Here is a 23,921-nt window from a genome sequence, read left to right on the forward strand (position 1 = left end):
AAGCCAATTCTGATGGGACCATACAGGCCTTAAAGCTGCTACACAGAGATGATCCATTGTGCGTCTCATTTTTCCTTTCTTCTGAGAGATCAGAAGAAGGGTCAAATAAATAATGATGTCAGTAAGCCAAGGTGGCTAAATAGTGGCCCAGTCATCAAGTGGAGAGGGTGAGAACAGCATGAGAAGTCCACAGAGTGGCCCTATGACATAGTGGTGAGGTGGAAGCAGCATGAGGAGACCACAGAGTGGCCTAATGACAGAGCCTGGAGGTGGCGGCAGCATCTGGAGGCCACAGAGTGGCACAATGACAGAGTGTGGAGGTTTTGGCAGCATCAGGAGGCCACAAAGTGGCACAATAGCAGAGTGTAGAGGTGGCAGCAGCATCAGAAGGCCACAGAGTGGCAAGGTGACATAGTGTGGAGGTGGCAGCAGCATGAAGAGGCCACAGAGGGGCAAGGTGACATAGTGTGGAGGTGGAAGCAGCATCAGGAGGCCACAGATTGGCAAGGTGACATAGTGTGGAGGTGGCAACAGCATGAGGAGACCACAGAGTGGCAAGGTGAAATAGTATTGAGGTGGCAGCAGCATCAGGAGGTCATAGAGTGGCAAGGTGACATAGTGTGGAGGTGGCATCAGCATCAGGAGACCACAGAGTGACCTGGTGACAGTGTGTCGAGGTGTCAGCAGCATTAGGAGGCCACAGAGTGGCAATGTGACAAAGTGTGGAGGTAGCAGCATCATCAGGAGGCCATAGAGTGACAAAGTGACAAAGTGTGGAGGTGGCAGCATCATCAGGAGGCGACAGAGTGGTAAGGTGACATAGTGTGGAGGTGGCAGCAGCATCAGGAGGCCACAGAGTGGCAAGGTGACATAGTGTAAAGGAGGGTGGAAATACCAGTACCAGCTGAAGATGGTGGGTGAAAGAAGGAGCACTTTACATCAGATGTGTGGCATCAGGCGGATGGCAGCATCAGAGTAGTAGCTGAGGCAGGTAGCCAGAAGAAACCGGTCTCTTTTTTTAAGGTTCGGGTGAGGCGGCATGGATTATCTAATCAGATGCATCAGGCATTGGTGGGTGGAAATCCTGGCTGATCCACGCCTGATTAATCTCGACAAAGGTCAGTCTCTACACATTTTGAGTGGACAGGCGAGTTCTCCTTGGGGGTAACTATGGCCCCCGCCACACTAAACACCCCCTCTGATGCCACACTACTGGACGGGCAGGACAGCTTTTCCAGGGCAAACTCTGATAGTTGCGGCCACAAATCCAGTTTGGCTGCCCAGTAGTCCAGCGGATCTTCAATGTGGGTTGACAGGGTGCTGTCCAAGTATGCCACCACCTGCTGGTTTAGGTCCTGCTCCAGTTCTACCTGCTGCTGCAGGTGAGTAGTTTCTTCACTATGCGGTGAAGAAAGCTACTCATCAGTGACTGTAGACTCAGGCTGCTGCTGATGGAGCTGGTACTGCTCCTGCCACCCCACTCCTCCCCAGCAGCCATGGCAGTGGAACGTGAGCGCAGAGGGCCCCCCTGGTCAGACCTGCGAGAGGGTGGATGAAGGCACAGATAAGCAGTGACCAACTGACTACATAGGATGTCTCTATAGTAGTTCAGCTTGTCCTCCATCTCAGCGGGTATAAAAAAGTCCCCCATTTTGGAACTGTAGCGAGGGTCCAACAAGGTGGAAAGCCAGAAGTCATCCCTCTGCCAAATGGTGACAATTCGGCTGTCACTACGCAAGCAAGTGAGCATGCATCGGGCAATTTGTGCAAGTGACTCAGAAAGACTCCATGCCTCCATCTCCACTGCATACTGCCACAGTGAGTCTGGGTCCTATGCCTCCTCTTCCTCATCACCCTGTGCTCCTGCTCATCCTCTCTTGTCACCTGTGTAGAAAAACACATTTTGCTACACATTGCCTGTGTTTCAATGTCCTCATCCTCCAGTTCAGCCCTCACAGGGATCATGTGGCCATGAGATCTAGGTGCCATGAAGTCCTGGCAACTGACAAATAACGTGGCCTCCTCAAAGGGCCTGAGCAAACGACAGGTGTCACGCATGAGCTGCCACTAGCTGACATCGAATTTACACAGTGGAGTACTCATGTCCGCTTCGATCATCAATAAATCGTTTATGGCCTTTCTCTGTTAGTATAGTCGGTCCAACATATGGAGGGTGGAATTCCAAGGGGTGGAAACGTTGCATATCAGTCTATATTTGGGGAGGCCGTTCTGCCGCTGCAGCTTAAGGAGGGTGTGTTTTGCTATGTACGAGTGGCTGAAGTGCATGTAAAGTTTCCTGGCCATTTTTAGGATGTCTTGCAGATCGGTGGAAGACTTCAGGAACCGCGTGACAACCAGATTGAACACGTGTGCCATGCAGGGCGCATGGCTTAGTCCACCTTGACACAGCGCCAACAGCATGTGCTTCCCGTTGACAGTCACCATGGTTCCAATTTTAATTTGTCGCAGAGAAAGCCAGGATTTGCTTTGTTGTTATAGCACCCAGAGCAGTTCCTCCCCTGTGTGACTCCGTTCGCCCAGGCAAACGACGTGCAGAACAGCGTGACACCGCTGCGCCCTGCACATGTGGTATGCTGGAGTGGGCACTTTGAATTGTCCTTGCAGTACAGGCTGAGGACACGGTGGAGGATGAGGAGGCAGAGGTGGACCTTGTCACAGGACCAACGGCGTGAGAACGTGGAGGCGGAAGTGGCGTCACCTGGCCAAGTTGCTAGTGTACCTGTGCAGGAACCACATTCATCCAGTGGGCATTAAAGAACATTTATTGCCCCTGACCGTAGTTACAGCTCCACACGTCAGCTCTGCCTTGCATTTTGGCAGACACCGACAGGCTCAAGGACTGGCCCACCTTCTGTTCTACATGTGTGTGCAGGGCTGTTACTGCCTTTCTGGCAAAGGAATGACGGCTTGGGACTCTCCACCTCGGCTCGGCACAAGCCATAAGTTCTCTGAAAGGTGCAGTCCACTTGGAAATGAGGGTCACCCATAGCCAGTCTCCTGCCCCCCTTAATATAGTGGAGCTAAATGTGCTGGGGCAGCTGTCATGTGTATAGATGTAGTAGAGCTGGGTGTGCTGGGGCAGCTATCATATATAGAGATATAGTAGAGCTGACTGTGCTGGGGCAGCTGTCATATAGAGATATAGCAGTGCTGGGTATGTTGGGGCAGCTGTCATGTGTATAGATGTACACTGGCTATAACAGAGTCTACAGTAGAAGTCTCATATTTTTTCAGTCAGTGGCTATGCAGCTCGGTGCTTTGCCCGGTGCTTTGCCTCTGATACAGAAGGTCGTGGGTTCAAATCCCAGCAGACACATCTCTCCCTCTCCTGAGAACGGCAATACAGATGACTATGCCTGGGATTCGTCAGATTTGAATCTCGTAAATGAGAAGTGTGCAAGTTGTGAAACAGGCAGGGCGTCTATAAAGTAGTAAGGGCACTGCCGGGAGGTGAGATAAGGCCGTGTGTGGTGTTTGTGACAGTCGCTACACCGGCCAAGGAGCCTCCTCACTGTTGGCACAGTCTGGCCCTGGCTGCCATGGCGCCCTGTGCGGCCGTGCACTCCTGCTCTCAGCAGGATGCCAGGCTGAGATACCGCGGAACGCTCACGTCAGTGTTCATAAACTGTATATTTTGGGGGCCTGCTTAATTTTGTATAGGCCTATATATGGTTTTTGGAACAATTGTGCAATTTATACCATACTCCTGCATTTTGGTGTATTTTAAATGCCTGGCCCTACCTATACTACTGCAGACTGTAGTAATGGATAACATGCATGTGCACGTGTTATTTGGTGACACGTGTCCCTGTTGTAATTGAGCATACAATAGTTGTCACTTATCCCATATTTGTAAAAGTATTAATATCCAAATGTATAGCACGACTAATCTATGGCTTCCTTAACGTATTGTATATTAGTATACCCACACCTGCACTACTGTACCATGTGATGTCTAATCGTGCATTATCGGACATTTATCTTTAGTTGTCTGCTTCATTTTGGGCAACTGTTTGCTTTAATTAAGTCCTGTTATTATTGCATATTTCTTTGTGCTATTTATATGATTTTTATTGTTTTATTTCTTCACAGTGAAACAGACGAAGACCCGGTGGAATAGTTGCCGGGATCAATTCCGCCGGGAGCAAAATGAAAGAGGGCGTAGTGGCGAGGGAGGATCCAGAAAAGGCCATATTTATATACGGCCCAGTTACAATTCTTAAAGCCGGTCATGGATTTTTCATAAAGTAGGTTAACACTAGTAGGAAATACTTAAAGTGGTTGTGTGGCATTTGACTATTGATGACCTATCCTCTGTGTAGGTGATCAATTTGGTTTTTTGGCTTGAAAAACACTGGTCAAGACCGCTGTTCAGCAGTATGACGATACAAAACGTGCACAGCGCACATGCCCTGCCGTCTGCCGTCTCTCTTCCTGTGTGGCATGGCATCATCCTGTTTCGGGATCAAATCGCAGATATCTGCAGTGCAGGAATAGAGAAGGGAGATGGCACCTGCGCACGGCACGCATTTTCTCATCATACAGCTGATTGTCATATTTTGCCAGGTGTTGGCCCACCGCCAATCTGATAATGTGTACCTATCCTATGGATCAGTCCCAAATATGAAAATGCTGGGCCAAGACCTTTGCATTTTTTGGTGCCTGAATAGTGTTTGGATTTGCGTATGGTTCTTTGTGTTCCTATGTTTGGGTACATACATGCTAATTTGTGTATTTTGATTTATGTTGTTTTTTGTTTGTAACCCTTCATTACGGTAATTTCCTTTAACATATTTTTCATGTTGGGGTACAAACCACAAAATGGATTTTATCAGGTTATAATAAAAGGCACAATATATAGTACTATTATATTGAGTATTGATGCTGCAACTGCGTTCCTCCAGCAGATTTGGAAATCCAACTACCACCATGGTCTTATGATGCCTGATACACATACTGTGCTGTCACCTTCTTCTGCAGGTCTACCTTGATGTCTGGTCTTTAGGCTTCAGTCAGATCCTCCACTGCCATGCTTGTGCCGTGTGCCCGACACCACCAGGAGCTGGCCTCTCCTCCTTTCATCTCCCGTTGGCTTCTCCTACAGCAGGGCGCTCTATCTCTCCAGTGCCCGCCCAATCTTACCAATCAGGGGCGTAGCTAGAAATGACTGGGCCCCATAGCAAAACATTTTATGGGCCCCCCTCCCAGATCTCCCACCCCCACATACCTATCGGACCTCCCACCCCTTCCAGAGCTCCCACCCAAACACCCCTCCAGGACCTCCCACCCCAACATCCCCACACCCCTCCCTATATCCCCCTGTAAGTGTCATCCACAGATTCCCCCATAAGTGTCATCCACAGATCCCCCCGTAAGTGTCATCCACAGATCCCCCCTCAGTGTCATCCACAGATCCCCCCTCAGTGTCATCCACAGATATCCCCCTCAGTGTCATCCACAGATATCCCCCCTCAGTGTCATCCACAGATATCCCCCCTCAGTGTCATCCACAGATATCCCCCCTCAGTGTCATCCACAGATATCCCCCCTCAGTGTCATCCACAGATATCCCCCCTCAGTGTCATCCACAGATATCCCCCTCAGTGTCATCCACAGATATCCCCCTCAGTGTCATCCACAGATATACCCCTCAGTGTCATCCACAGATATCCCCCTCAGTGTCATCCACAGATATCCCCCTCAGTGTCATCCACAGATATCCCCCTCAGTGTCATCCACAGATATCCCCCTCAGTGTCATCCACAGATATCCTCCCCACCCAGAGCCGCTTCCTAGCTAATTTATTCACTGCACTTGCCTCTGTATAATTGAAGAGAAGCGCCGTTTTCTCGCACAGGCGCACTCGCAGAGGACAGGAAGACGGTGCATGCGCACTTCAATGCCTCTGCCAGTGCGCCTGTGCAAGATTACGGCGCTTCTCTTCAATTTCACAGAGGCAAGTGCAGTGAATAAATTAGCTAGTAGGCGGCGCTGGGTGGGGAGATTGCAGGCACAGGCAGCATCGCTTTGCTGCCTGTGCCGTTCACAGCGCGCCCTGCGCTGATAAAGTCCTGTTACTGCGCAGGTTCGGCATCACTGGTCTAGATGAACCGGAGGAGTCGGATTTTGGGGGAAGTGAGACTCCAGCGGTTTTCTCCCCTGAAAGTAGTCCGGCTCCAACACCGGCAGAGGAGACGGAACAACAGTCCGTGGAGCCTCCCACCGTTTTCCAGGGGAGCCCCAAAAGGTCACAACAGCCTCAGCCTAGGCGTCGCGAAATGTGCCCCAGTCTTCCTCTGCGCAAGCGACTCGGGAGCAGATTGACTCCAGAGTCATTGAGTTCCTTCCCAAGAGGAGGAGTGAGGGCCCAGAGGAAGCGATGGTGAGGGGGCTGGCACCATTACTGAGGGGGGTCCCTCCCAACAAGTATAGTCCATGTGTAGAGGACTGGCCATGGTCATAGAGATGTTTGCATCCCCATACCAGGGACACATTGTATCTGAAATAAATACAGTATGGTGCAAAATCTTGTCTGCATGCTCGCAGCATGCTCCCATGCCCAGCCAACAACAACCCCATGGCCCACCTGTGCCTTGTTATCGGGTGGTACAAGACCCAAGCCGACCCCCTTCCCATTATTCTAGTCAGGCTTCTACTTATTCAACTGTGCCACAGCAACCTGATCAGGTTAGGCAGGGAACCTAATTTCCTCCTGGTCCCTTCAGCGGGCAATAATTTGAACTATAAAACTGTGTGTATACTACTGTTGTTTTCATTTATTGTTATTTATGTTTTCTTAATTTTTGGCAAATTTGTGTGTCGTTTTTTTATTTGGGGGGCTTGGGTTTCAGTAAATTTGACTATTACCAAATGCTATGTGTCGTTTTTTTTTATCATAAACTTCTACGATAGTATACATAATAACTATGGGATGTGGCTCAACAAACAACTCAACCTTTGGATGGTGAAGTAGCAATACAGATTATATAGGCCAAAGAAATTGGTGGTAGTCAAAACATCTGTTTGTACAGGGATAAATCTAAACTAATATTGGTTGACACTAAAAGGCACAAATGTACGAACACACTATAAAACTAATGGGTTGAGTGAAATATTAATAACCAAGTGGTTGCACAGGCAACCATTTGGGTATGTGCATTTTCAGACAACAACACTTTGAATTGAGTGTTATTTTCAAAATAAACCATATAATGTTACAGGAATACATGTAGAATGTGATAGTGTTATTGTTAGATTATTGCTTGATATGAAATATATCACATTTCAAACTATTTAGAAGTTTGATAGACACACACAATACTTCTAGTAATAAACAAACTTTATTTTCCGAGTTAAAACCAACATCAAATTATGCAAAAATTAGGTCTTAGAAGGTTTTTTGAAACATATAGCAAATACAAAAATTATGTTTATAAAAAAAAAAACATAAACATCAATATTATTTATAATGAGCTTGATTATTTTTTTGTTCCAAAAAACCTCAGCCCGCAAGACCCCGTCAAGGGTCCTCATTCTCTTGTGAGTCCCTACACTCAACTATGACATAAATTACACAAGCTATCTAGAAAACTAAAAAATACTATCGAGCACAGAAGAAATCAAACACTGCCACGAATAGCGTCTCTCTGCCTCTGGGCTGAAAAAGTAGTCTGCATAGAGTTCTCAAACTGCAATGCCTGCAGTCCCAGGTCATCTATGCAGGGTCCTATCCAAACCCAAATCTGGTGACGTAGGAAAATCTTCCATATCAACAGAAGAGGAAGCCTCGTGAATAGGGATGAGCGAACCCGAACTGTATAGTTCGGGTTCGTACCAAATTTTGGGGTGTTCGTGACACGGACCCGAGCCCGAACATTTTCGTAAAAGTCCGGGTTCGGTGTTCGGCGCTTTCTTGGCGTCATACTACTTGCCCCAAGAGGCCATCACAGCCATGCCTACTATTGGCATGGCTGTGATTGGCCAGTGCAGCATGTGACCCTGCCTCTATTTAAGCTGGAGTCAAGTAGCGCTGCACGTCACTCTGCTCTGATCAGTGTAGGGATAGGATGCAGCTGCTGCCGTTAGGGCCAGATTAGGCAGTGATTTACTCTTCAAAAACACTTACTGAAGTGATCGATGTACAGCTGTGTATCATTCAACCTCTGCTATTTAATTGCTCACTGTTTTTAGGCTGCCCAGAGCGTTTTTCTGTCACTTTTTTTCTGGGGTGATCGGTGGCCATTTTGTGTCTTGTGGTGCGCCAGCACAAGCTGCCACCAAGTCCATTTAACCATCAATAGTGTGTTGTTGTTTTTTTTTTTGCTATATCCTACATCAGGGGCTTGGCTGTGCTTGCTATTTTATTGAGGGGTGAAATACAATTGCCAAAATAGCAGTACCCTAAATCTGGTGTTTCAGCTGTGGCTAGCCAATTGTAATACTGTCTGCTGTCTGGCAAAGGATATATTTTTTTCTGGGTTGAAATACAATTCCCAAATTAGCAATTCCCTAAATCAGTGGTTTCTGCTGTAGCAGGCCAAGTTTAAATCTATCCATAAAAGGGTATATTACATTGAAGGTGCTTATAGGGTCATTCTCAATAACTTCACATGCTACCGTGCATCTCCAAGTGTAATTCTGTCCGTAAAGGGATACCTGTCATCCATCCAGGGCCTAAATACTAGGCCTACAATTTATATTCAGCTAAATCTGTGTTTACTGCTGTGGCTTGTAAAGTTATTTAGTGTCCGTCAAAGACCAGTTTTTGTTCTGGGTTGAATTTCAATTCCCAAATTAGCAATTCCATAAATCTGTGGTTTCTGCTGTAGCTGGCCAAGTTTAAATCTATCCATAAAAGGGTATATTACATTGAAGGTGCTGATAGGGTCATTCTCAATAACTTCACACGCTACCGTGCATCTGCAGGTGATAGACAACCCCCAGGCCGGAGACCCCAAGCTTACCAGGAGAACCGGAACCGTCCTGTGGTTCTCGGTTGAACGTGGTGTCGGTTTTGTGCAGGATAGCCACTTTGGCACGGAACTGTTTGTCGGCCGAAGGTCCGTCAAGAGGCACTACTTGCCCCAGGCCCGGCACAACTTATACTCGGGTGACCAAATCGAGTACACCCGATGTGGTCCATGCAAGGACTTTTTGCAGCCGGAGTTACACTCCTGGACAAGCCACTTTCTCCTGCCATCACCCCAGAGACCTGGTATTAGGATCCAGGCTCTGCAGGCAGGACCCGTTGTCTACAGGAAGCCCCGGATGGTCGCATGCACTTCAGGGAGAAGCCCCAACCTGCGCCCCTCATCCTGGACCTGTCACCACCACCAACCCTGAGGGTGGGACAAATAAATAACAGCATCCTCACGTTCAACCCTAAAGTACAGCCATGCTTTATGCCGCCCTACGTGCTTCCTTGAAAGCAGCCCCAGCAAGCTGCTCCAGATCTCCCTGCACCCCTGCAGACAGAAGTTCTGTCAGTTCCTGCACCGGCTGTGGATTCCGGTTTGCAGCAAGCCACTGCAGCATTTTCCAGGCTGTCGGCACAGCCAATCCCTGCAGCCACCGGTAGAGGGCAGTGGTGCACCACTACCAACACTACCCTCAGCTACCAGCAGAGGCTAGAGCAACCTCTAATGCACTTCAGCAGCTCTAGCAGTGATGAAGAGCTGGACACCTACCTTGTAGGTGTCCCCACTATAAGAAAAATATAACAAGTGACATTGTTTGGGAGCCACTCCGTGGACTGCTACCTGACTGGTGAGGACCTGTTTGGCATTTTTGTGTGTTTTAACCGTTTTGTTCCAGGTTGCCAGTTTTGTCCTCATCCAGATGGTCATGCCAGTTAGGACTCCCCCCATCAACACTTAACCCCCTCATATCCAAGTTAACCGTTTTATCCCCTTTCTCAGGTTACTTGATAGCCTGTTGCTGCTATTAAATATTTTAACCCTTTGGATTACAATTAACTTTTGCCTTGGGGATTGCAAAGAACTTTTATCAGTTTCCAGAGGATTCTACAAACTACAAGCACTTCCAGGAATAAGGACTCAAGTTATTGTTGAGCCTATCCTTGCACTTAATAAATTTGCACTATTTTATATTAAATGTTTTACAGCAACATAAAAGCTTGCACCCAAAGAAAAGACTCAAACGTGATACCTGAGCTCTTTGTGATCTTATACTGTGATGCACTATTGTAACAGTTTACAGTTATGTAACGTTAAAGTATCCTGCCCATTGTGTGTATTATCCATCCAGATGCCACAATGTGAATTTATGCACTGTTTCTAATCATTGCACTTAACCATTGCACTTAAACAAAATGTCGCAATTTACTTAAAGTGTGCCTTTTCACAGCTCTTGTTCTCTTACCCCCTTATACGGACTGTCATCATAGGGACATTGAATACTAATGGCCTACACCCGGTGATATATACCCATAAGTACCCAGGGTAGGACCAAGTGGTAAGTCCTGACAGGTCTAATTACTTCACAGGTACCCCTGCTGCTTCGGGAATCGTTAGGATTGGAGATTCTGATCAACGATCTAATTTGGGGAAGGAAGAGGGTGCGTATAAATCAGAGATACTTATGGTTGTCGGAGGCAGATGGTGGGTTGTCACTTCCCTTTTTTCAAGGTTATTATTTATGCGCACAGATACAGCGTTGCTGTTATTTGAAAGAGAGTTTACTCCTACGGTACTTGACTAAAGTTATGGATAAACCAATAGAGAATATTTTTGCATGTTTGGAGACTGGGTATATGGGATTGAGGACGTCCTTGCTGATCCCTTGCTCACTACAGAGAGTATGGAATAAGCTGAAGGACATTCTTAAAGTTTCTAGTCCCTTTGCTTTTACCCCTCTGTGGGAGAACAGGGGGCTGGTGGAATTCTTCAAAATTACAGATTTTGGTTATTGGTCACGTAAGGGTATCAATAAAGTGTCTCACCTTTTTTATTCGGGCCATTTTAAATCGTTTTGGGAATTTGGTTTCACTTATAGCTCACCACTAGATGTGTTTATGTATTCACGTTTAAAACACACTTTTGTAGCCTCTAGGAATAGGGACTTCATTTTTCCACGAGAGAATCTATTCTTTGACTATTGTGACGTTCAGAAGTATGAGAAGATTTCTGCATTGTACACTAAACTCCGAATGGCATTGGCAACTGTAACTCCTTTTAAAAGTCCAAGTAAGTGGGAGCAAGAGTTGAATTGCTCTCCACTACAGTGGTCCTCCATCTATAAGAATGTGAGGAAGGAGTCGGTTTCCAATGCCCATAGATTAATCCAATTTAAGATTTTGCATCGATTATATTATACCCCAAAAATCCAAGGAAAATTCCCCCAAAATAAAGCCAGGGATTGTTGTTTCCCTAAATGTGGATACACTGCGTGCAGAATTATTAGGCAAATGAGTATTTTGACCACATCATCCTCTTTATGCATGTTGTCTTACTCCAAGCTGTATAGGCTCGAAAGCCTACTACCAATTAAGCATATTAGGTGATGTGCATCTCTGTAATGAGAAGGGGTGTGGTCTAATGACATCAACACCCTATATTAGGTGTGCATAATTATTAGGCAACTTCCTTTCCTTTGGCAAAATGGGTCAAAAGAAGGACTTGACAGGCTCAGAAAAGTCAAAAATAGTGAGATATCTTGCAGAGGGATGCAGCACTCTTAAAATTGCAAAGCTTCTGAAGCGTGATCATCGAACAATCAAGCGTTTCATTCAAAATAGTCAACAGGGTCGCAAGAAGCGTGTGGAAAAACCAAGGCGCAAAATAACTGCCCATGAACTGAGAAAAGTCAAGCGTGCAGCTGCCAAGATGCCACTTGCCACCAGTTTGGCCATATTTCAGAGCTGCAACATCACTGGAGTGCCCAAAAGCACAAGGTGTGCAATACTCAGAGACATGGCCAAGGTAAGAAAGGCTGAAAGACGACCACCACTGAACAAGACACACAAGCTGAAACGTCAAGACTGGGCCAAGAAATATCTCAAGACTGATTTTTCTAAGGTTTTATGGACTGATGAAATGAGAGTGAGTCTTGATGGGCCAGATGGATGGGCCCGTGGCTGGATTGGTAAAGGGCAGAGAGCTCCAGTCCGACTCAGACGCCCGCAAGGTGGAGGTGGAGTACTGGTTTGGGCTGGTATCATCAAAGATGAGCTTGTGGGGCCTTTTCGGGTTGAGGATGGAGTCAAGCTCAACTCCCAGTCCTACTGCCAGTTTCTGGAAGACACCTTCTTCAAGCAGTGGTACAGGAAGAAGTCTGCATCCTTCAAGAAAAACATGATTTTCTTGCAGGACAATGCTCCATCACACGCGTCCAAGTACTCCACAGCGTGGCTGGCAAGAAAGGGTATAAAAGAAGAAAATCTAATGACATGGCCTCCTTGTTCACCTGATCTGAACCCCATTGAGAACCTGTGGTCCATCATCAAATGTGAGATTTACAAGGAGGGAAAACAGTACACCTCTCTGAACAGTGTCTGGGAGGCTGTGGTTGCTGCTGCACGCAATGTTGATGGTGAACAGATCAAAACACTGACAGAATCCATGGATGGCAGGCTTTTGAGTGTCCTTGCAAAGAAAGGTGGCTATATTGGTCACTGATTTGTTTTGGTTTTGTTTTTGAATGTCAGAAATGTATATTTGTGAATGTTGAGATGTTATATTGGTTTCACTGGTAAAAATAAATAATTGAAATGGGTATATATTTGTTTTTTGTTAAGTTGCCTAATAATTATGCACAGTAATAGTCACCTGCACACACAGATATCCCCCTAAAATAGCTAAAACTAAAAACAAACTAAAAACTACTTCCAAAAATATTCAGCTTTGATATTAATGAGTTTTTTGGGTTCCTTGAGAACATGGTTGTTGTTCAATAATAAAATTAATCCTCAAAAATACAACTTGCCTAATAATTCTGCACTCCCTGTATGTTAATGCGGACTATGTCCATTTGCTTTGGGGCTGTACTAAAATAAAAAAATATTGGGAGCAAGTCTTCTCTTCCCTACAAAAGGAGTCCGCTTCGAATTACAACCCGGGCATTTTGACAGTGATTTTGGGATACTATGTGTCAGAAATGGAAACCCCCCTCCGGGTCTGACAGATCTGGATGAGGGGATTGATGGTCGCTAAAGCTATGTTGATTAAGTATTGGGGCTCTGTCTCCCCACCCTCGGTAAGCGAGTGGAGTCTATACCTTCAACAAATTAGAGTATATGAGGATATTGCAAGAAATTAGAGGGTGGCACGCAAGACCACTTAGCTATATTTAATCTTGTTCTATAGCTGATGGAATGGATCGGACGGCAGCCAATATTGGGGGGGGGGGGAAGGGGGGTGGGTATAAGTATATTCACTATTATATTGGGCATGAACTTATATTGATCTGTACAAGCTAGGTATAATGATGTTTATAATTGTTGTGTTATGTACACTGACTTGATCAATATTGGACCATGTATTAATTTGTGATTTCTAAAATAAAAATAAATATTTATAAAAATAAAAAGAAGCCCTAGGCTGCTCCTTCCCACTTGTTTTATGTTCCGGATTGTTCCCATCCGGAGGTGTCTCATTTCCAGGAGATCCATGGGAACGTATTGCCCTCCTCCAGTGACTTGCCAGAAGACACGGAGACGATAAATACCTCCCCTTCTGAGCCTTTTGCCTAAGGTAAGGCGCCTCAAGCCTTAGAGCCACAACTTAGCTTCCTCTTAGTCATCATAGGGATCATGCTACAAGCCAAATTTCTTCAGGCTATGATGCAGGGAAGGGAACACAGGATAAAGCCACCCTTCTATTTGCGGGCTTTGCATTACATAATGGTGGGATTACGGAGTAAAGACACCCCCATGCTTTCTTTGATGTTTTAGGGCCAGAACATACAAAGTCAGTCAGTGATGTTTGCTTTGTGCAGTTATAGGTTCACTGGTTATACCAAGAGAAGGAAACTGTGTGTTGGACACCTTACTCTAGCGGGCAGGAACCTCGAGGAAACCGTTAAATGTTTTGTCTTTGTACGTCATTATATGTATATTCATGCAGCACTTTGTATTTATTGGGTACCCAGAGCTTATTCCTCTAATATGCCAAGGACGGCTTCATTTAAAGTAACGGGGTATGTAACATCCTGAAGTATGTCACTAAACTTCTGTTCCCCTGCTTCATAATGTTAAGTGTAAGTATATTGTCATCTGGTATAAGTTTGCATCACTCCCTCCATAATGTGCATTTTCCAGGCCTGTTGTATTGTATATTTGCTGTAATGCTCAATGTACACCAGCAGGTGGCAGCAATATGTAAGCAGACCATGGTTAGTTAATAGACCTAGACTGGAATAGTCCATTCCAGGCTAGCTCCCCCCTTTCTGAGGAGGAGTGGAATGTTCCCACATCCTACTTCAGGGGGAGGAAGGAAAGTTCTAGGCAGTGTGAGCCACCCCCCTGCTGGGGTAGGCTGTGTTAGTAGGAGCTCCCAGAAACAGGGACCCCAACCTTGGATCCAAGCCTCGGCTGAGGCCCAAGGTCAACCTTCCCATCCTGAGTCCCTTACCTCAGCTGGTAGGCAAAGAAAGCAGCCTTTCACAGAACTATCAGATCTCCAGGAAGCCACCATCATACCCTACGAGCAGTCCTGTAACTAAAGATCCTAAGACAAAGAGAAGATAATTACCTCACCAGCTAGTCAGGCCCAAACTAAGCAGACTAAAGACAGAGCAGAAGATAGATACCTGCCAGTTTCTCTAGGCATATGATCAGATGCAGAATACATATAAATTCCTGCCACATATTACCAAAACCTGCTGACTATTGCTGTACACTGTATGGATCAAAGCTGCATACCACCAAGTAAAGACAAGTTGGACCCTATTATCTGTGTGGATTTCCATCATTCCTCAATTACTTCTATTAATAACACTCATTTTATTGCATGTGAGCCGGGATACAGGAGTCCAGCCGTACTACATGTAGAAGACACCGTTGACACTACACAGATTCATTATCCCCCTCTGACATTCCTCACCTGGTACGTGAGCTCATAACATCTTAAAGGGCCCTGCTACAGTACCTGCGCAAGCTGCAACTGGCGTCACAAACTTATACACATATAAACTGACCACTGGAACAGGCCACTGTCAGATATTTAGGCCCCGACACCCAGACAGAGGAGAGAGAGGTCCCATTGCAGAGAATCAGGCTTCATGTCACCCACCACTGGAACAGGCCACTGTCAGATATTTAAATTTTAAATGAATGAGAGTAATCCCATAGCATCCCCACTGACCCAGTGTCCTGCTCATTGCACATGTTCACAGCGGGGTGGCACCCAACGCAGCTCGGGCCCATCACTGGTGCATGGCTGGGGGAAAACGCAGGACGATGACGATACGCCTCCCACAGAGGACAGCTTGTCCTTACCTCTGGGCAGCCTGGTACACATGAGCGACTACACACTGCAGTGCCTGCGCAACGACAGCAGAGTTGCCCAAATTTTAATATTTGAGGACTACTGGGTTGCCACCCTGCTGGATCCCCGGTACAAAGACAATGTGCCCACCTTACTTCCTGCACTGGAGCACGATAGGAAAATGCTCGAGTACAAGCGCACGTTGGTAGACGCGCTACTGAGAGCAATCCCAAATGTCACAGGGGAACAAGTGAAAGACCAAGGCAGAGGAGGAGCAAGAGGTCGCCAACGCAGTGTGTCACGGCCAGCTCCTCTGAGGGCAGGGTTAGCATGGCAGAGATGTGGAAAAGTTTTGTCACCACGCCACAGCTAACTGCACCACCACCTGATACGGAACGTGTTAGCAGGAGGCAGCATTTCACTATTATGGTGGAACAGTACGTGTGCACACCCCTCCACGTACTGACTGATGGTTCGGCCCCATTCAACTTCTGGGTCTCCAAATTGTCCACGTGGCCAGAGCTAGCCTTTTATGCCTTGGAGGTGCTGGCCTGCCCGGCGGCCAGCATTTTGTCTGAACGTGTATTCAGCACGGCAGGGGGCGTCATTACAGACAAACGCAGCCGCCTATCCACAGCCAATGTGGACAAGCTGACGTTCATAAAAATGAACCAGGCATGGATCCCACAGGACCTGTCCATCCCTTGTGCAGATTAGACATTTATAACTATCTCCCCTTAACAATATATTCTTGTACTCCAGGGCACTTCATTCAATCCTCTTTTTTTAATTTTACCATTATATTGCGGGGCAACCCAAAGTTGAATGAACCTCTCCTCTGTCTGGGTGCCGGGGCCTAAATATCTGACAGTGGCCTGTTCCAGTGGTGGGTGACATGAAGCCTGATTCTCTGCAATGGTACCTCTCTCCTCTGTCTGGGTGCCGGGGCCTAAATATCTGACAGTGGCCTGTTACAGTAGTGGGTGACATGAAGCCTGATTCTCTGCAATGGGACCTCTCTACTCTGTCTGGGTGCCGGGGCCTAAATATCTGACCGTGGCCTATTCCAGTGGTGGGTGACGTGAAGCCTGATTCTCTGCTATGACATGAAGCCTGATTCTCTGCTATGGGACCTCTCTCCTCTGTATGGGTGTCGGGGCCTAAATATCTGACAGTGGCCTGTTCCAGTGGTGGGTGACATGAAGCCTGATTCTCTGCTATGACATGAAGCCTGATTCTCTGCTATGACATGAAGCCTGATTCTCTGCTATGACATGAAGCCTGATTCTCTGCTATGGGACCTCTCTCCTCTGTCTGGGTGCCGGGGCCTAAATATCTGACAATGGCCTGTTCCAGTGGTGGGTGACGTGAAGCCTGATTCTCTGCTATGACATGAAGCCTGATTCTCTGCAATGGGACCTCTCTCCTCTGTCTGGGTGCCGGGGCCTAAATATCTGACAGTGGCCTGTTCCAGTGGTGGGTGACATGAAGCCTGATTCTCTGCTATGACATGAAGCCTGATTCTCTGCTATGGGACCTCTCTCCTCTGTCTGGGTGTCGGGGCCTAAATATCTGACAGTGGCCTGTTCCAGTGGTGGGTGACATGAAGCCTGATTCTCTGCAATGGGACCTCTCTCCTCTGTCTGGGTGCCGGGGCCTAAATATCTGACAGTGGCCTGTTCCAGTGGTGGGTGTCATGAAGCCTGATTCTCTGCTATGACATGAAGCCTGATTCTCTGCTATGGGACCTCTCTCCTCTGTCTGGGTGCCGGGGGCTAAATATCTGACAGTGGCCTGTTCCAGTGGTGGGTGACATGAAGCCTGATTCTCTGCTATGACATGAAGCCTGATTCTCTGCTATGGGACCTCTCTCCTCTGTCTGGGTGCCGAGACCTAAATATCTTACAGTGGCCTGTTCCAGTGGTGGGTGACATGAAGCCTGATTCTCTGCAATAGGACCTCTCTCCTCTGTCTGGGTGCCGGGGCCTAAATATCTGACAGTGGTCTGTTCCAGTGGTGGGTGACATGAAGCCTGATTCTCTGCAATGGGACCTCTCTCCTCTGTCTGGGTGCCGGGGCCTAAATATCTGACAATGGCCTGGTTCAGTGGTGGGTGACATGAAGCCTGATTCTCTGCTATGGGACCTCTCTCCTCTGTCTGGGTGCCGGGGCCTAAATATCTGACAGTGGCCTGTTTCAGTGGTGGGTGACATGAAGCCTGATTCTCTGCTATGGGACCTCTCTCCTCTGTCTGCGTGCCGGGGCCTAAATATCTGACAATGGCCTGTTCCAGTGGTGGGTGACGTGAAGCCTGATTCTCTGCTATGACATGAAGCCTGATTTTCTGCAATGGGACCTCTCCTCTGTCTGGGTGCTGGGGCCTAAATATCTGACAGTGGCCTGTTCCAGTGGTGGGTGACATGAAGCCTGATTCTCTGCTATGACATGAAGCCTGATTCTCTGCTATGGGACCTCTCTTCTCTGTCTGGGTGCCAGAGCCTAAATATCTGACAGTGGTCTGTTCCAGTGGTGGGTGACATGAAGCCTGATTCTCTGCAATGGGACCTCTCTCCTCTGTCTGGGTGCCGGGGCCTAAATATCTGACAGTGGCCTGTTCCAGTGGTGGGTGACATGAAGCCTGATTTTCTGCAATGGGACCTCTCCTCTGTCTGGGTGCTGGGGCCTAAATATCTGACAGTGGCCTGTTCCAGTGGTGGGTGACATGAAGCCTGATTCTCTGCTATGACATGAAGCCTGATTCTCTGCTATGGAACCTCTCTCCTCTGTCTGGGTGCCAGGGCCTAAATATCTGACAGTGGTCTGTTCCAGTGGTGGGTGACATGAAGCCTGATTCTCTGCAATGGAACCTCTCTCCTCTGTCTGGGTGCCGGGGCCTAAATATCTGACAATGGCCTGTTCCAGTGGTGGGTGACGTGAAGCCTGATTCTCTGCTATGACATGAAGCCTGATTTTCTGCAATGGGACCTCTCCTCTGTCTGGGTGCTGGGGCCTAAATATCTGACAGTGGCCTGTTCCAGTGGTGGGTGACGTGAAGCCTGATTCTCTGCTATGACATGAAGCCTGATTCTCTGCAATAAGACCTCTCTCCTCTGTCTGGGTGCCAGTGCCTAAATATCTTACAGTGGCCTGTTCCAGTGGTGGGTGACGTGAAGCCTGATTCTCTGCTATGACATGAAGCCTGATTCTCTGCTATGGGACCTCTCTTCTCTGTCTGGGTGCCAGAGCCTAAATATCTGACAGTGGTCTGTTCCAGTGGTGGGTGACATGAAGCCTGATTCTCTGCAATGGGACCTCTCTCCTCTGTCTGGGTGCCGGGGCCTAAATATCTGACAGTGGCCTGTTCCAGTGGTGGGTGACATGAAGCCTGATTTTCTGCAATGGGACCTCTCCTCTGTCTGGGTGCTGGGGCCTAAATATCTGACAGTGGCCTGTTCCAGTGGTGGGTGACATGAAGCCTGATTCTCTGCTATGACATGAAGCCTGATTCTCTGCTATGGAACCTCTCTCCTCTGTCTGGGTGCCAGGGCCTAAATATCTGACAGTGGTCTGTTCCAGTGGTGGGTGACATGAAGCCTGATTCTCTGCAATGGTACCTCTCTCCTCTGTCTGGGTGCCGGGGCCTAAATATCTGACAGTGGCCTGTTCCAGTGGTGGGTGACATGAAGCCTGATTCTCTGCAATGGGACCTCTCTACTCTGTCTGGGTGCCGGGGCCTAAATATCTGACCGTGGCCTATTCCAGTGGTGGGTGACGTGAAGCCTGATTCTCTGCTATGACATGAAGCCTGATTCTCTGCTATGGGACCTCTCTCCTCTGTCTGGGTGCCGGGGCCTAAATATCTGACAGTGGCCTGTTCCAGTGGTGGGTGACATGAAGCCTGATTCTCTGCTATGACATGAAGCCTGATTCTCTGCTATGACATGAAGCCTGATTCTCTGCTATGACATTAAGCCTGATTCTCTGCTATGGGACCTCTCTCCTCTGTCTGGGTGCCGGGGCCTAAATATCTGACAATGGCCTGTTCCAGTGGTGGGTGACGTGAAGCCTGATTCTCTGCTATGACATGAAGCCTGATTCTCTGCAATGGGACCTCTCTCCTCTGTCTGGGTGCCGGGGCCTAAATATCTGACAGTGGCCTGTTCCAGTGGTGGGTGACATGAAGCCTGATTCTCTGCTATGACATGAAGCCTGATTCTCTGCTATGGGACCTCTCTCCTCTGTCTGGGTGTCGGGGCCTAAATATCTGACAGTGGCCTGTTCCAGTGGTGGGTGACATGAAGCCTGATTCTCTGCAATGGGACCTCTCTCCTCTGTCTGGGTGCCGGGGCCTAAATATCTGACAGTGGCCTGTTCCAGTGGTGGGTGTCATGAAGCCTGATTCTCTGCTATGACATGAAGCCTGATTCTCTGCTATGGGACCTCTCTCCTCTGTCTGGGTGCCGGGGGCTAAATATCTGACAGTGGCCTGTTCCAGTGGTGGGTGACATGAAGCCTGATTCTCTGCTATGACATGAAGCCTGATTCTCTGCTATGGGACCTCTCTCCTCTGTCTGGGTGCCGAGACCTAAATATCTTACAGTGGCCTGTTCCAGTGGTGGGTGACATGAAGCCTGATTCTCTGCAATAGGACCTCTCTCCTCTGTCTGGGTGCCGGGGCCTAAATATCTGACAGTGGTCTGTTCCAGTGGTGGGTGACATGAAGCCTGATTCTCTGCAATGGGACCTCTCTCCTCTGTCTGGGTGCCGGGGCCTAAATATCTGACAATGGCCTGGTTCAGTGGTGGGTGACATGAAGCCTGATTCTCTGCTATGGGACCTCTCTCCTCTGTCTGGGTGCCGGGGCCTAAATATCTGACAGTGGCCTGTTTCAGTGGTGGGTGACATGAAGCCTGATTCTCTGCTATGACATGAAGCCTGATTCTCTGCTATGGGACCTCTCTTCTCTGTCTGGGTGCCAGAGCCTAAATATCTGACAGTGGTCTGTTCCAGTGGTGGGTGACATGAAGCCTGATTCTCTGCAATGGGACCTCTCTCCTCTGTCTGGGTGCCGGGGCCTAAATATCTGACAGTGGCCTGTTCCAGTGGTGGGTGACATGAAGCCTGATTTTCTGCAATGGGACCTCTCCTCTGTCTGGGTGCTGGGGCCTAAATATCTGACAGTGGCCTGTTCCAGTGGTGGGTGACATGAAGCCTGATTCTCTGCTATGACATGAAGCCTGATTCTCTGCTATGGAACCTCTCTCCTCTGTCTGGGTGCCAGGGCCTAAATATCTGACAGTGGTCTGTTCCAGTGGTGGGTGACATGAAGCCTGATTCTCTGCAATGGAACCTCTCTCCTCTGTCTGGGTGCCGGGGCCTAAATATCTGACAATGGCCTGTTCCAGTGGTGGGTGACGTGAAGCCTGATTCTCTGCTATGACATGAAGCCTGATTTTCTGCAATGGGACCTCTCCTCTGTCTGGGTGCTGGGGCCTAAATATCTGACAGTGGTCTGTTCCAGTGGTGGGTGACGTGAAGCCTGATTCTCTGCTATGACATGAAGCCTGATTCTCTGCAATAAGACCTCTCTCCTCTGTCTGGGTGCCAGTGCCTAAATATCTTACAGTGGCCTGTTCCAGTGGTGGGTGACGTGAAGCCTGATTCTCTGCTATGACATGAAGCCTGATTCTCTGCTATGGGACCTCTCTTCTCTGTCTGGGTGCCAGAGCCTAAATATCTGACAGTGGTCTGTTCCAGTGGTGGGTGACATGAAGCCTGATTCTCTGCAATGGGACCTCTCTCCTCTGTCTGGGTGCCGGGGCCTAAATATCTGACAGTGGCCTGTTCCAGTGGTGGGTGACATGAAGCCTGATTTTCTGCAATGGGACCTCTCCTCTGTCTGGGTGCTGGGGCCTAAATATCTGACAGTGGCCTGTTCCAGTGGTGGGTGACATGAAGCCTGATTCTCTGCTATGACATGAAGCCTGATTCTCTGCTATGGAACCTCTCTCCTCTGTCTGGGTGCCAGGGCCTAAATATCTGACAGTGGTCTGTTCCAGTGGTGGGTGACATGAAGCCTGATTCTCTGCAATGGAACCTCTCTCCTCTGTCTGGGTGCCGGGGCCTAAATATCTGACAATGGCCTGTTCCAGTGGTGGGTGACGTGAAGCCTGATTCTCTGCTATGACATGAAGCCTGATTTTCTGCAATGGGACCTCTCCTCTGTCTGGGTGCTGGGGCCTAAATATCTGACAGTGGCCTGTTCCAGTGGTGGGTGACGTGAAGCCTGATTCTCTGCTATGACATGAAGCCTGATTCTCTGCAATAAGACCTCTCTCCTCTGTCTGGGTGCCAGTGCCTAAATATCTTACAGTGGCCTGTTCCAGTGGTGGGTGACGTGAAGCCTGATTCTCTGCTATGACATGAAGCCTGATTCTCTGCTATGGGACCTCTCTCCTTTGTCTGGGTGCCGGGGCCTAAATATCTGACAGTGGCCTGTTCCAGTGGTGGGTGACATGAAGCCTGATTCTCTGCAATGGGACCTCTCTCCTCTGTCTGGGTGCCGGGGCCTAAATATCTGACAGTGGCCTGTTCCAGTGGTGGGTGACATGAAGCCTGATTCTCTGCAATGGGACCTCTCTCCTCTGTCTGGGTGCCGGGGCCTAAATATCTGCCAGTGGCCTGTTCCAGTAGTGAGTGACATGAAGCCTGATTCACTGCTATGGGACCTCTCTTTTCTGTCTGGGTGCCGGGGCCTAAATATCTGACAGTGGCCTGTTCCAGTGGTGGGTGACATGAAGCCTGATTCTCTGCAATGGGACCTCTCTCCTCTGTCTGGGTGCCGGGGCCTAAATATCTGCCAGTGGCCTGTTCCAGTGGTGGGTGACATGAAGCCTGATTCTCTGCTATGGGACCTCTCTCCAATTGATATTGGTTAATTTTTATTTTTTTTATTTTTTTATTTTAATTCATTTCCCTTTCCACATTTGTTTGCAGGGGATTTACCTACATTTTGCTACCTTTTGCAGCCCTTTTGCCCTTTTGTGCGCTGTTTTACAGCCTTTTTAGTGCTGAAAAGTTCAGGTCCCCATTGACTTCAATGGGGTTCGGGGCGAAGTTCTTGTCGAGTTCGGATCCCGAACCCGAACATTTCCGGGAAGTTCGGCCGAACTTCTCGTACCCGAACATCCAGGTGTTCGCTCAACTCTACTCGTGAATCCTGGTGAAGTTGTGTAGAACAACACAAGCTTGAATCACCAAGATGGCATTCTCCGGATCCAGCTGTATGGATGACAAAAACACCCTCCTCTTGCTAGAGAGTATCCTGAAAGCGCACTCAACATACCGACGGGCACGAGTCAACCGGTAGTTGAAAATAGGCCTCCTGACATCCAAACCACGCTTTGGGAAGGGCCGCATAACATGGTGAGTCAATGCAAACCCATTATCCGCCACGATGACAAATAGAGCCGGCGGACCAGCAGATCCGGGCAGTCTTCTGGACTCGGGCAGGGCAAGCTAGTTGGCACGAAGCAGCTCACCCATTCTAGAAGCACTAAAGATGCGAGCATCTGCTGTGCTTCCATAGGCCCCGATATCAACCATTATAAACCGATAGTTACTGTCAGCAACAGCCATAAGCACTACCGAAAAATATTGCTTATAATTAAAGAATCGGGACCCTGAGTGAGGTGACTTCTTCACACGGATGTGCTTGCCATCCAGTGCCCCGAGGCAGTTGGGAAACTGCGCTGAAATATTGAAGCCCTCAGCGATCCGAACCCAATCGTCTGTTTTGGGCTGTGGCATCACCGTCTCTCGGAGTTGGCGCCAGATGACATGGCAAGTGTGACGCACAATCCGAGAAATGGTTGAGGTTCCCAAAAGAAACTCAAAATGCAGGGATGCAAATGAGTTCCCAGTTGCAAGGAATCTGTTGAAAAATAGAGACAAATAAAATATCAATAAGCAGCTAAAAAAAGTTAACTTACAATACATAATTTGTCTAATGTTTGATATGAGACATATGGGTGCAACTGAGCAAAACACTTTCAAAAATTGGGGTGTGGGCACTACTAACACCAGCTATGCTACGGCACTGTGTTTACGCCATTTGCATGCAGAATGTATAGGCGACTTAATGGATGATTTGAACACTCGGCATGATGATGACATTAGCCAAACAAAAAATTTACCATTTTAACATAAGCGACTACCTTTAATATGGCCAGGTTATGTGTCAGTCAGTTAACTACAAAAATATATTTGACAATTGGGCAAACATATTATGGAAAAAGAAAGGTAACTTCTACAAACATTAGCACATGTCTAACACCAGCCATTTTCAGAAACATGTTAATGATGACATAAGCCATGCACATTACAGTTTGAACTATGACTAAAAGATATATCTCACCTCAACGTGACAATGAGCCTTTCCTCAGGAGTAATGCTGCG

Source organism: Bufo bufo, chromosome 3 (genome assembly GCF_905171765.1).
Source record: "Bufo bufo chromosome 3, aBufBuf1.1, whole genome shotgun sequence".
Classification (NCBI taxonomy): Eukaryota; Metazoa; Chordata; class Amphibia; order Anura; family Bufonidae; genus Bufo; species Bufo bufo.